General features: G+C 41.4%; 1 protein-coding gene across 1 annotated transcript in view; it reads right to left on the bottom strand.

Moving 5' to 3' along the window:
- LOC135098462 (proline-rich protein 2-like) overlaps window positions 1-15,000 on the bottom strand; it is a 37,459-nt gene that overhangs the window by 2,577 nt on the left and 19,882 nt on the right. Inside the window, exons 4-8 of the mRNA XM_064000856.1 lie at window positions 14,055-14,135; window positions 11,265-11,445; window positions 8,317-8,397; window positions 5,493-5,672; window positions 2,591-2,671 (exon numbers count right to left, since the gene is read on the bottom strand). The gene's annotated coding sequence lies outside the window, so the exon portion shown is untranslated. The remainder of the gene's footprint in view (window positions 1-2,590; window positions 2,672-5,492; window positions 5,673-8,316; window positions 8,398-11,264; window positions 11,446-14,054; window positions 14,136-15,000) is intronic.

Raw genomic sequence — 15,000 nt, 5'->3', positions numbered from 1 at the left:
TACCAGTAATGTAAGTAATGTACCAGTAAATATATCAATAAATGAAAGAATGTTAATAATTGTGGAGGTGAAGAGAGACACAGGTGTTACGGCTCAGTTCTGACTAGTCTTGCTGTTGTGTCTAGGGGTGAGTAAGCCCTGGTGTTGGTCTTATTGATGCTGGGCTGGGCTGCTTGTGGCCTCAACCTGCTGGGTGATGGGCTGGTTCAGGCGCAGACTCACCCACTAATCAGCCCCGGTCATGTGTGAAGGGTGCACCAAGTATTGCTGCAGTTATTAATATTTGTGATGAAATCTGAAACTGTTCCTGAGATCACCAGGTACGGGAACACACAGGGGCCACGTGGCTACACTTGTGAGGTGTAATACATTAATACTTCACATTAAGGCAAGAACAATGTGAAGATGTGCTCAGTACGCCACGTTTGTCAAGGATACAATGCTCAAGACACAATGAACATCACACAGAGACTGGCTGTGTTGTTAAGGAGCTGCCATGCTGTGCTGTGCTGTGCTGTGCTGTGCTGCCTTGCCTCTCAACCTGTACACTCATATTTAAAGCAGTGAGGTGCAGTTTACACCCTTGCTGTGTGCTGTGTCTCAGTGTGTGCCCAGCCCATCCACAAGGATAGCCAGGGTGCTGGACAGACAGGGCACACATGAGGCTGTGCCACCTGTCCAGCAGCCCAGTAATGCAAGAACAGGGGAGGCAGGGTAAACTCTGGAACTCCCTGCCTGCTTCTGTATTTCCACCTTCCTATGACTTGAATTCCTTCAAGAGGGAGGTTTCAAGACACTTATTCATCAATTTTTGACCACTGCTTTGACACTTTTATGGCACTGGCATTTCAGTGGGCATATTTTCTTATTGGATTTTTGTTGCCCTTGGCCAGTGTCACTCCTACATAAAATTGAAAAAAAAAAAAAAAAAAAGCTGACCTAAGCGTGGTGACACAGAGGTACCAGCAAGTGACCTCAGGAAGATGAAAAAGTAATGGAGGTCATCTATTTCACCAATCACAATGACATGAAGGCTAGGGACACCACAGGGCCAAGACACCACCACCAACACCACGCCGCCCTTCACGCGTCACCCAGGCCGACAGGTTGGCGGCCCAGCGCGTTGGCCTCACACTTGCACTGTTCCTCCCCTGGTATGTGTGTGTGTGTGTGTGTGTGTGTGTGTGTGTGTGTGTGTGTGTGTGTGTGTGTGTGTGTGTGTGTGTGTGTGTGTGTGTGTGTGTGTGTGTACAGGACTTCCAGGTATTGATTTAACAGAGATTGTGTGAAACAGAATCTATTAACATATAGTATCAGGTAAAATGACACACTGATTACTGTCCTAATGTGTGTCCTAACTCATAATAATTTTGTATTATTTTTTGTACTATTGGGTACTATTAAAGGCTTGTACTAACTCTTAATATTATTGTGGGCTATTATATCACCTCTAACTATCAGTACTATTCTTTACTACTATCCAGGCAATAGTAATCCATTCTTTTCAACCATCAAGTGAGAGAGACAGATTTATTTATTTATTTATTCATTTATACAAGCCAGTGCTAGAGTAATATATATGTATAAAAAGGCCTACTAAGGTCCCTGTAGGTCAAAGGTCATCCTTCAAATACTGATTAACTCTTGTATTAGGGTGGTGGACAGAATAGTGGTGAAATATTGAGAATACTGGTGAACTCTTGTATTAGTGAGGTGGACAAAATAGTGGTGAAAGATTGAGAATACTGGTTAAATGTTGTATTAATGAGGTGGATAGACTAGTGGTGAAATATTGAGAATACTGGATAACTCTTGTATTAGGTGGGTGGTGGTGATGGTGGTGGTGGTTATTGTTGTTGTTGCTGCAGTCAGAAGCCATGATATTTATTCAATTTGTTTACTTGGGTTTGCACACAGAAGGTAAAAAGAAGCAAAAAATAAAATCATGCTAAAAAACACAAAAGAAAAAAGAAGTTAAAGAAAGAAAAGAAAAAAATGAACAAAATTAAAAAGAAGAGCTTAAAAATCAAAGGTAGCTTTTGTTGTTGACCGAAAAAGATAAATAAATAAATAAACAAACAAAAATGCATCCAAATTTCAGGCTTTCGTTATTATTATTGTTGTTGTTGTTGTTGTTATTATTAATGTAGGTGTGGAGGGCAGTCTGCCACTCTCCAGACCCCAGGACCCTTTTCATCACTTCCGGTAGCAGCAGCAGCAGTACTAGTAATAGTAGCAACAGTATTAGAAGAAGAGGAAGAAGTAGTAGTAGTAGTAGTAGTAGTAGTAGTAGTAGTAGTAGTAGTAGTAGTAGTAGTAGTAGTAGTAGTAGTAGTAGTAGTAGTAGTAGTAGTCCTCCCTCTCCCATTGGCCTGTTATATTTAGTCTGTCCACCACCTCTCTCTCTCTCTTGCTGGTTATAGTAATAGTAGTAGTAGTAGTCCTCCCTCTCCCATTGGCCTTATACATTGAAGCATGATAATACATAGCTGTGTTGCCTCATATGATGTACAGAGGGTGTACATGGCAGTGTATGTATGTGTTGTGGCTTATACAATGCTCTCATACACTAAAGCATGATGATACATACCGCTTTATTGCCTTGTATGAAGTATTGATGTGTCAACAGTGTTCTTGCATCCCATCTGTCTTGTGTTGGCCTGGTTCACCTCTGCAATACAAAAGAAATTATTATTAGTATTACTGATGCTAGTAGTAGTAGAAATAATAGTAGTAGTAGTAGTAGTAGTAGTAGTAGTAGTAGTAGTAGTAGTAGTAGTAGTAGTAGTAGTAGTAGTAGAAGTAGTAGTAGTAGTAATGATTTATCCATCTATGTTTTAAATGTTTTTTTTAATTATTGTGATGTCATAATGCTTTCTCTCCTTCTCTATCTCTCTCTCTCTCTCTCTCTCTCTCTCTCTCTCTCTCTCTCTCTCTCTCTCTCTCTCTCTCACATTCTCTCTCTCCCCGCAGACAGTGAGCGCGACATGGTAAGGACAGAGAAGTTCCTGGAGGTGATCAACGAAGCCAACACTTCCCTGCCGGAGCTGCGGAAACTGTCTTGGTCTGGCATTCCCTCACAAGTCCGTGCTGTGGCTTGGAGGTAATTAAATGTATGTATGTATGTGTGTGTATGTATGTGTGTGTGTTAGGTAGTACTAGTGAAGTTATGAATGTTTTTGTTTGTCTGTTAATTTTTAGTAATATAAAAAAAAAAAAAAAACACATTAATTTCTCTCTCTCTCTCTCTCAGGGCTACCTCCCAGCAAACTCAGAGAGATGAGAGGACACGCTGCGAAGGAAACGAGAGGAATAATGGAGTTTTGTGGACCAGTACTATGGCACGAGGCACGAGGATATCCACCAAGATACCTTTAGACAGGTGTGTGTGTGTGTGTGTGTGTGTGTGTGTGTGTGTGTGTGTGTGTGTGTGTGATAATCTTCCTTTCCTGTTTTTTTTTCTTTCAATATTTTTTTCTCTCTCTTTTTCTTTATTTTCTATGTGTGTGTATATCAGTTTAAAAGCTTCATTCTCCTGTCATAGGAATATTTGTCACCTGGTGTATCTTTTCAGTCATTCTTTTATATACTGACTAAGATCTCTATCCTTGTAATATAGAGACCACAAAAGCAAGTATTCTCCTCTCTACTGCTCTCATCTAACCTAACCTAACATAACCTTAGCAAACCAAACCTAACCAAACCAAACCAAACTTAACCTAACCAAACCTAACTTAACCTAACCAAACTTAACCTAACCCAACCTAACCAAACCAAACTTAACCTAACCCAACCTAACCAAACCAAACTTAACTTAACCGAACTTAACTTAACCTAACCTAATCGAATTTAACCTAACTTAACCTAACCTAACCAAACTTAACTTAACCTAACCTAACCTAACCAAACCTAACTTAACCTAACCTAACCAAACTTAACCTAACCTAACCTAACCAAACTTAACTTAACCTAACCAAACTTAACCTAGTCTCACCAAACCCACGTCTCTCCACAGATTCACATTGACATCCCACGCATGTCTCCCCTGATTCCGTTGTTCCAACAAACAATCGTACAAGAAATGTTTGAGCACATTCTGTACATCTGGGCCATCCGTCACCCTGCCTCAGGTTACGTGCAGGGGATCAACGACCTTGTCACACCCTTCTTCATCGTATTCCTTCATGAGGTGGTTCCTAAAGGTGAGGTTTTCAATGTCTTTTCCTACTTTGTGATTTAGATTAAGTTCTTGTCTTGTAAGGGCCTATTCTGTAATGCTCTGCTTTCTTGTTCCTTCTCTGCCATCTAGACTTTTCCAGAGTCACAGAGGGATAATTAGCTGTGTTCTCAAGAGTGTTTCTCCTGTTGATAATGTAGAAGTCTTGTTAATCTGTTACCACAATTTTAAAAACACTTAAAAATGCTTTGCTCATTTATCAAGACTGTTTTTCAAGGTCAAGGAGATGATTAGCCAGTTTTCAAGAGTGCTTCTCCTGTTAATAATGTACAAGTCTTGTTAATCTGTCACTAGAATCATGAAAAACACACTTAAAAACATGTACAGCTTCATCTAGAGCCTTTTTGAAAACAGAGGAAGTACAGCACAGAAGTGTTTCAAAATATGGTACCAAATATCTATCAGTTTATCTATCCATCAGTTTATTTTGTTAGAAAAGGGAACAAGGGAGAGAGAGAGAGAGAGAGAGAGAGAGAGAGAGAGAGAGAGAGAGAGAGAGAGAGAGAGAGAGAGAGAGAGAGAGAGAGAGAGAGAGAGAGAGAGAGAGAGAGAGAGAGAGAGAGAGAAATATAAACGATGATAATAAACTTGTAAGAAAAGGAGGAGGAGGAGGAGGAGGAAGAGGAGGAGGAGGAGGAGGAAGAGGAATAAGCAAGATAAACAACAACAACAGCAACAGCAGCAGCAGCAGCAACAACAACAACAACAACAACAACAACAACAACAACAACAACAACTCAGTCTTTCCATAAAACAAAGACAAGACACATTTTCTTCCAAAACATTTTCCAAAACCATTTTTCACATCATTTCTGAGACAGGAAGTGAGATTCAGTTGAATATTCAATTATCAGGGGGCAATTTCCTGCTAACCCTCTTAAATTGGGGGAGGAGGAGGAGGAGGAGGAGGAGGAGGAGGAGGAGGAGGAGGAGGAGGAGGAGGAGGAGGAGGAGGAGGAGGAGGAGGACATGAACTGATAAGAAAATTTCAACAGTATATTTTGTATTTTTGAAGCAGGAAACCACAGATTGAAGCAGTAAAACAATAAAAAAAACCCAGCTGGAAGAGGAGGAGGAGGAGGAGGAGGAGGAGGAGGAGGAGGAGGAGGAGGAGGAGGAGGAGAAGGAGGAGAAGGAGGAGGAGGAGGAGGAGGAGGAGGAGGAGGAGGAGGAGGAGGAGGAGGAGGAGGAGGAGGAGGAGGAGGAGAAGGAGGAGGAGGAGAAGGAGGAGGAGGAGAGAAAATTCATGTATTACCTTATTTGGAAGTGGCAGTGGATCTTAGTCCTTGTTTTCCGCCTGGCTCTGTTCCTTCTGTGCCACGCTGAGTGCTGTGGTGGTGGTGGTGGTGGTGGTGGTGGTGGTGGTGGTGGTGGTGGTGGTGGTGGTGGTGGTCATGGTGGTGGTGGTGGTCATGGTGGTCATGGTGGTGGTAGCCTGTCGGAATAAAAGCAACATTAGTAATTTTCATGTACCAGTAATGTAAGTAATGTACCAGTAAATATATCAATAAATGAAAGAATGTTAATAATTGTGGAGGTGAAGAGAGACACAGGTGTTACGGCTCAGTTCTGACTAGTCTTGCTGTTGTGTCTAGGGGTGAGTAAGCCCTGGTGTTGGTCTTATTGATGCTGGGCTGGGCTGCTTGTGGCCTCAACCTGCTGGGTGATGGGCTGGTTCAGGCGCAGACTCACCCACTAATCAGCCCCGGTCATGTGTGAAGGGTGCACCAAGTATTGCTGCAGTTATTAATATTTGTGATGAAATCTGAAACTGTTCCTGAGATCACCAGGTACGGGAACACACAGGGGCCACGTGGCTACACTTGTGAGGTGTAATACATTAATACTTCACATTAAGGCAAGAACAATGTGAAGATGTGCTCAGTACGCCACGTTTGTCAAGGATACAATGCTCAAGACACAATGAACATCACACAGAGACTGGCTGTGTTGTTAAGGAGCTGCCATGCTGTGCTGTGCTGTGCTGTGCTGTGCTGCCTTGCCTCTCAACCTGTACACTCATATTTAAAGCAGTGAGGTGCAGTTTACACCCTTGCTGTGTGCTGTGTCTCAGTGTGTGCCCAGCCCATCCACAAGGATAGCCAGGGTGCTGGACAGACAGGGCACACATGAGGCTGTGCCACCTGTCCAGCAGCCCAGTAATGCAAGAACAGGGGAGGCAGGGTAAACTCTGGAACTCCCTGCCTGCTTCTGTATTTCCACCTTCCTATGACTTGAATTCCTTCAAGAGGGAGGTTTCAAGACACTTATTCATCAATTTTTGACCACTGCTTTGACACTTTTATGGCACTGGCATTTCAGTGGGCATATTTTCTTATTGGATTTTTGTTGTGCCCTTGGCCAGTGTCACTCCTACATAAAATTGAAAAAAAAAAAAAAAAAAAAAAGCTGACCTAAGCGTGGTGACACAGAGGTACCAGCAAGTGACCTCAGGAAGATGAAAAAGTAATGGAGGTCATCTATTTCACCAATCACAATGACATGAAGGCTAGGGACACCACAGGGCCAAGACACCACCACCAACACCACGCCGCCCTTCACGCGTCACCCAGGCCGACAGGTTGGCGGCCCAGCGCGTTGGCCTCACACTTGCACTGTTCCTCCCCTGGTATGTGTGTGTGTGTGTGTGTGTGTGTGTGTGTGTGTGTGTGTGTGTGTGTGTGTGTGTGTGTGTGTGTGTGTGTGTGTGTGTGTGTGTGTGTGTGTGTACAGGACTTCCAGGTATTGATTTAACAGAGATTGTGTGAAACAGAATCTATTAACATATAGTATCAGGTAAAATGACACACTGATTACTGTCCTAATGTGTGTCCTAACTCATAAAAATTTTGTATTATTTTTTGTACTATTGGGTACTATTAAAGGCTTGTACTAACTCTTAATATTATTGTGGGCTATTATATCACCTCTAACTATCAGTACTATTCTTTACTACTATCCAGGCAATAGTAATCCATTCTTTTCAACCATCAAGTGAGAGAGACAGATTTATTTATTTATTTATTCATTTATACAAGCCAGTGCTAGAGTAACATAATATATATGTATAAAAAGGCCTACTAAGGTCCCTGTAGGTCAAAGGTCATCCTTCAAATACTGATTAACTCTTGTATTAGGGTGGTGGACAGAATAGTGGTGAAATATTGAGAATACTGGTGAACTCTTGTATTAGTGAGGTGGACAAAATAGTGGTGAAAGATTGAGAATACTGGTTAAATGTTGTATTAATGAGGTGGATAGACTAGTGGTGAAATATTGAGAATACTGGATAACTCTTGTATTAGGTGGGTGGTGGTGATGGTGGTGGTGGTTATTGTTGTTGTTGCTGCAGTCAGAAGCCATGATATTTATTCAATTTGTTTTACTTGGGGTTTGCACACAGAAGGTAAAAAGAAGCAAAAAATAAAAATCATGCTAAAAAACACAAAAGAAAAAAGAAGTTAAAGAAAGAAAGAAAGAAAAAAATGAACAAAATTAAAAAGAAGAGCTTAAAAATCAAAGGTAGCTTTTGTTGTTGACCGAAAAAGATAAATAAATAAATAAACAAACAAAAATGCATCCAAATTTCAGGCTTTCGTTATTATTATTGTTGTTGTTGTTGTTATTATTAATGTAGGTGTGGAGGGCAGTCTGCCACTCTCCAGACCCCCAGGACCCTTTTCATCACTTCCGGTAACAGAAGCAGCAGTACTAGTAATAGTAGCAACAGTATTAGAAGAAGAGGAAGAAGTAGTAGTAGTAGTAGTAGTAGTAGTAGTAGTAGTAGTAGTAGTAGTAGTAGTAGTAGTAGTAGTAGTAGTAGTAGTAGTAGTAGTAGTCCTCCCTCTCCCATTGGCCTGTTATATTTAGTCTGTCCACCACCTCTCTCTCTCTCTTGCTGGTTATAGTAATAGTAGTAGTAGTAGTAGTCCTCCCTCTCCCATTGGCCTTATACATTGAAGCATGATAATACATAGCTGTGTTGCCTCATATGAATGTACAGAGGGTGTACATGGCAGTGTATGTATGTGTTGTGGCTTATACAATGCTCTCATACACTAAAGCATGATGATACATACCGCTTTATTGCCTTATATGAAGTATTGATGTGTCAACAGTGTTCTTGCATCCCATCTGTCTTGTGTTGGCCTGGTTCACCTCTGCAATACAAAAGAAATTATTATTAGTATTACTGATGCTAGTAGTAGTAGAAATAATAGTAGTAGTAGTAGTAGTAGTAGTAGTAGTAGTAGTAGTAGTAGTAGTAGTAGTAGTAGTAGGTAGTAGTAGTAGTAGTAGTAGAAGTAGTAGTAATGATTTATCCATCTATGTTTTAAATGTTTTTTTTAATTATTGTGATGTCATAATGCTTTCTCTCCTTCTCTATCTAAACCTCTCTCTCTCTCTCTCTCTCTCTCTCTCTCTCTCTCTCTCTCTCTCTCTCTCTCTCTCTCTCTCTCACATTCTCTCTCTCCCCGCAGACAGTGAGCGCGACATGGTAAGGACAGAGAAGTTCCTGGAGGTGATCAACGCAGCCAACACTTCCCTGCCGGAGCTGCGGAAACTGTCTTGGTCTGGCATTCCCTCACAAGTCCGTGCTGTGGCTTGGAGGTAATTAAATGTATGTATGTATGTGTGTATGTATGTGTGTGTGTTAGGTAGTACTAGTGAAGTTATGAATGTTTTTGTTTGTCTGTTAATTTTTAGTAATATAAAATAAAAAAAAAAAAAAAACACATTAATTTCTCTCTCTCTCTCTCTCAGGGCATCCTCCCAGCAAACTCAGAGAGACGAGAGGACACGCTGCGAAGGAAACGAGAGGAATAATGGAGTTTTGTGGACCAGTACTATGGCACGAGGCACGAGGATATCCACCAAGATACCTTTAGACAGGTGTGTGTGTGTGTGTGTGTGTGTGTGTGTGTGTGTGTGTGTGTGTGTGTGTGTGTGTGTGTGTGTGTGTGTGTTGATAATCTTCCTTTCCTGTTTTTTTTTCTTTCAATATTTTTTTCTCTCTCTTTTTCTTTATTTTCTATGTGTGTGTATATCAGTTTAAAAGCTTCATTCTCCTGTCATAGGAATATTTGTCACCTGGTGTATCTTTTCAGTCATTCTTTTATATACTGACTAAGATCTCTATCCTTGTAATATAGAGACCACAAAAGCAAGTATTCTCCTCTCTACTGATCTCATCTAACCTAACCTAACATAACCTTAGCAAACCAAACCTAACCAAACCAAACCAAACTTAACCTAACCTAACCAAACCTAACTTAACCTAACCAAACTTAACCTAACCCAACCTAACCAAACCAAACTTAACCTAACCCAACCTAACCAAACCAAACTTAACTTAACCGAACTTAACTTAACCTAACCTAATCGAATTTAACCTAACTTAACATAACCTAACCAAACTTAACTTAACCTAACCTAACCTAACCAAACCTAACTTAACCTAACCTAACCAAACTTAACCTAACCTAACCTAACCAAACTTAACTTAACCTAACCAAACTTAACCTAGTCTCACCAAACCCATGTCTCTCCACAGATTCACATTGACATCCCACGCATGTCTCCCCTGATTCCGTTGTTCCAACAAACAATCGTACAAGAAATGTTTGAGCGCTATTCTGTACATCTGGGCCATCCGTCACCCTGCCTCAGGTTACGTGCCAGGGATCAACGACCTTGTCACACCCTTCTTCATCGTATTCCTTCATGAGGTGGTTCCTAAAGGTGAGGTTTTCAATGTCTTTTCCTACTTTGTGATTTAGATTAAGTTCTTGTCTTGTAAGGGCCTATTCTGTAATGCTCTGCTTTCTTGTTCCTTCTCTGACATCTAGACTTTTCCAGAGTCACAGAGGGATAATTAGCTGTGTTCTCAAGAGTGTTTCTCCTGTTGATAATGTAGAAGTCTTGTTAATCTGTTACCACAATTTTAAAAACACTTAAAAATGCTTTGCTCATTTATCAAGACTGTTTTTCAAGGTCAAGGAGATGATTAGCCAGTTTTCAAGAGTGCTTCTCCTGTTAATAATGTACAAGTCTTGTTAATCTGTCACTAGAATCATGAAAAACACACTTAAAAACATGTACAGCTTCATCTAGAGCCTTTTTGAAAACAGAGGAAGTACAGCACAGAAGTGTTTCAAAATATGGTACCAAATATCTATCAGTTTATCTATCCATCAGTTTATTTGGTTAGAAAAGGGAACAAGGGAGAGAGAGAGAGAGAGAGAGAGAGAGAGAGAGAGAGAGAGAGAGAGAGAGAGAGAGAGAGAGAGAGAGAGAGAGAGAGAGAGAGAGAGAGAGAGAGAGAGAGAGAGAGAGAGAGAGAAATATAAACGATGATAATAAACTTGTAAGAAAAGGAGGAGGAGGAGGAGGAGGAAGAGGAGGAGGAGGAGGAGGAAGAGGAATAAGCAAGATAAACAACAACATCAGCAACAGCAGCAGCAGCAGCAACAACAACAACAACAACAACAACAACAACAACAACAACAACAACTCAGTCTTTCCATAAAACAAAGACAAGACACATTTTCGTTCCAAAACATTTTCCAAAACCATTTTTCACATCATTTCTGAGACAGGAAGTGAGATTCAGTTGAATATTCAATTATCAGGGGGCAATTTCCTGCTAACCCTCTTAAATTGGGGGAGGAGGAGGAGGAGGAGGAGGAGGAGGAGGAGGAGGAGGAGGAGGAGGAGGAGGAGGAGGAGGAGGAGGAGGAGGAGGACATGAACTGATAAGAAAATTTCAACAGTATATTTTGTATTTTTGAAGCAGGAAACCACAGATTGAAGCAGTAAAACAATAAAAAAAACCCAGCTGGAAGAGGAGGAGGAGGAGGAGGAGGAGGAGGAGGAGGAGGAGGAGGAGGAGGAGGAGAAGGAGGAGAAGGAGGAGGAGGAGGAGGAGGAGGAGGAGGAGGAGGAGGAGGAGGAGGAGGAGGAGGAGGAGGAGGAGGAGAAGGAGGAGGAGGAGAAGGAGGAGGAGGAGAGAAAATTCATGTATTACCTTATTTGGAAGTGGCAGTGGATCTTAGTCCTTGTTTTCCGCCTGGCTCTGTTCCTTCTGTGCCACGCTGAGTGCTGTGGTGGTGGTGGGTGGTGGTGGTGGTGGTGGTGGTGGTGGTGGTGGTGGTGGTGGCAGTGGTCATGGTGGTGGTGGTGGTCATGGTGGTCATGGTGGTGGTAGCCTGTCGGAATAAAAGCAACATTAGTAATTTTCATGTACCAGTAATGTAAGTAATGTACCAGTAAATATATCAATAAATGAAAGAATGTTAATAATTGTGGAGGTGAAGAGAGACACAGGTGTTACGGCTCAGTTCTGACTAGTCTTGCTGTTGTGTCTAGGGGTTGAGTAAGCCCTGGTGTTGGTCTTATTGATGCTGGGCTGGGCTGCTTGTGGCCTCAACCTGCTGGGTGATGGGCTGGTTCAGGCGCTGACTCACCCACTAATCAGCCCCGGTCATGTGTGAAGGGTGCACCAAGTATTGCTGCAGTTATTAATATTTGTGATGAAATCTGAAACTGTTCCTGAGATCACCAGGTACGGGAACACACAGGGGCCACGTGGCTACACTTGTGAGGTGTAATACATTAATACTTCACATTAAGTGGCAAGAACAATGTGAAGATGTGCTCAGTACGCCACGTTTGTCAAGGATACAATGCTCAAGACACAATGAACATCACACAGAGACTGGCTGTGTTGTTAAGGAGCTGCCATGCTGTGCTGTGCTGTGCTGTGCTGTGCTGCCTTGCCTCTCAACCTGTACACTCATATTTAAAGCAGTGAGGTGCAGTTTACACCCTTGCTGTGTGCTGTGTCTCAGTGTGTGCCCAGCCCATCCACAAGGATAGCCAGGGTGCTGGACAGACAGGGCACACATGAGGCTGTGCCACCTGTCCAGCAGCCCAGTAATGCAAGAACAGGGGAGGCAGGGTAAACTCTGGAACTCCCTGCCTGCTTCTGTATTTCCACCTTCCTATGACTTTGAATTCCTTCAAGAGGGAGGTTTCAAGACACTTATTCATCAATTTTTGACCACTGCTTTGACACTTTTATGGCACTGGCATTTCAGTGGGCATATTTTCTTATTGGATTTTTGTTGCCCTTGGCCAGTGTCACTCCTACATAAAATTGAAAAAAAAAAAAAAAAAAAAAGCTGACCTAAGCGTGGTGACACAGAGGTACCAGCAAGTGACCTCAGGAAGATGAAAAAGTAATGGAGGTCATCTATTTCACCAATCACAATGACATGAAGGCTAGGGACACCACAGGGCCAAGACACCACCACCAACACCACGACCGCCCTTCACGCGTCACCCAGGCCGACAGGTTGGCGGCCCAGCGCGTTGGCCTCACACTTGCACTGTTCCTCCCCTGGTAATGTGTGTGTGTGTGTGTGTGTGTGTGTGTGTGTGTGTGTGTGTGTGTGTGTGTGTACAGGACTTCCAGGTATTGATTTAACAGAGATTGTGTGAAACAGAATCTATTAACATATAGTATCAGGTAAAATGACACACTGATTACTGTCCTAATGTGTGTCCTAACTCATAAAAATTTTGTATTATTTTTTGTACTATTGGGTACTATTAAAGGCTTGTACTAACTCTTAATATTATTGTGGGCTATTATATCACCTCTAACTATCAGTACTATTCTTTACTACTATCCAGGCAATAGTAATCCATTCTTTTCAACCATCAAGTGAGAGAGACAGATTTATTTATTTATTTATTCATTTATACAAGCCAGTGCTAGAGTAATATATATGTATAAAAAGGCCTACTAAGGTCCCTGTAGGTCAAAGGTCATCCTTCAAATACTGATTAACTCTTGTATTAGGGTGGTGGACAGAATAGTGGTGAAATATTGAGAATACTGGTGAACTCTTGTATTAGTGAGGTGGACAAAATAGTGGTGAAAGATTGAGAATACTGGTTAAATGTTGTATTAATGAGGTGGATAGACTAGTGGGTGAAATATTGAGAATACTGGATAACTCTTGTATTAGGTGGGTGGTGGTGATGGTGGTGGTGGTTATTGTTGTTGTTGCTGCAGTCAGAAGCCATGATATTTATTCAATTTGTTTACTTGGGTTTGCACACAGAAGGTAAAAAGAAGCAAAAAATAAAATCATGCTAAAAAACACAAAAGAAAAAAGAAGTTAAGAGTAAAGAAAGAAAGAAAAAAATGAACAAAATTAAAAAGAAGAGCTTAAAAATCAAAGGTAGCTTTTGTTGTTGACCGAAAAAGATAAATAAATAAATAAACAAACAAAAATGCATCCAAATTTCAGGCTTTCGTTATTATTATTGTTGTTGTTGTTGTTATTATTAATGTAGGTGTGGAGGGCAGTCTGCCACTCTCCAGACCCCCAGGACCCTTTTCATCACTTCCGGTAACAGCAGCAGCAGTACTAGTTAATAGTAGCAACAGTATTAGAAGAAGAGGAAGAAGTAGTAGTAGTAGTAGTAGTAGTAGTAGTAGTAGTAGTAGTAGTAGTAGTAGTAGTAGTAGTAGTAGTAGTAGTAGTAGTAGTAGTAGTAGTAGTAGTCCTCCCTCTCCCATTGGCCTGTTATATTTAGTCTGTCCACCACCTCTCTCTCTCTCTTGCTGGTTATAGTAATAGTAGTAGTAGTAGTAGTCCTCCCTCTCCCATTGGCCTTATACATTGAAGCATGATAATACATAGCTGTGTTGCCTCATATGATGTACAGAGGGTGTACATGGCAGTGTATGTATGTGTTGTGGCTTATACAATGCTCTCATACACTAAAGCATGATGATACATACCGCTTTATTGCCTTGTATGAAGTATTGATGTGTCAACAGTGTTCTTGCATCCCATCTGTCTTGTGTTGGCCTGGTTCACCTCTGCAATACAAAAGAAATTATTATTAGTATTACTGATGCTAGTAGTAGTAGAAATAATAGTAGTAGTAGTAGTAGTAGTAGTAGTAGTAGTAGTAGTAGTAGTAGATAGTAGTAGTAGTAGTAGTAGAAGTAGTAGTAGTAGTAATGATTTATCCATCTATGTTTTAAATGTTTTTTTTAATTATTGTGATGTCATAATGCTTTCTCTCCTTCTCTATCTAACCCTCTCTCTCTCTCTCTCTCTCTCTCTCTCTCTCTCTCTCTCTCTCTCTCTCTCTCTCTCTCTCTCACATTCTCTCTCTCCCCGCAGACAGTGAGCGCGACATGGTAAGGACAGAGAAGTTCCTGGAGGTGATCAACGCAGCCAACACTTCCCTGCCGGAGCTGCGGAAACTGTCTTGGTCTGGCATTCCCTCACAAGTCCGTGCTGTGGCTTGGAGGTAATTAAATGTATGTATGTATGTGTGTATGTATGTGTGTGTGTTAGGTAGTACTAGTGAAGTTATGAATGTTTTTGTTTGTCTGTTAATTTTTAGTAATATAAAATAAAAAAAAAAAAACACATTAATTTCTCTCTCTCTCTCTCTCAGGGCATCCTCTCAGCAAACTCAGAGAGACGAGAGGACACGCTGCGAAGGAAACGAGAGGAATAATGGAGTTTTGTGGACCAGTAGCTATGGCACGAGGCACGAGGATATCCACCAAGATACCTTTAGACAGGTGTGTGTGTGTGTGTGTGTGTGTGTGTGGTGTGTGTGTGGTGGTGTGTGTGTGTGTGTGTGTGTGTGTGTGTGTGTGTGTGTGTGTGTGTTGATAATCTTCCTTTCCTGTTAGGTTTTTGTTCTTCAATATTTTTTTCTCTCTC

The sequence above is a fragment of the Scylla paramamosain genome, unplaced genomic scaffold (assembly GCF_035594125.1).
Source record: "Scylla paramamosain isolate STU-SP2022 unplaced genomic scaffold, ASM3559412v1 Contig65, whole genome shotgun sequence".
Lineage (NCBI taxonomy): Eukaryota > Metazoa > Arthropoda > Malacostraca > Decapoda > Portunidae > Scylla > Scylla paramamosain.
This window is presented reverse-complemented; position numbering and strand designations above follow the sequence as displayed.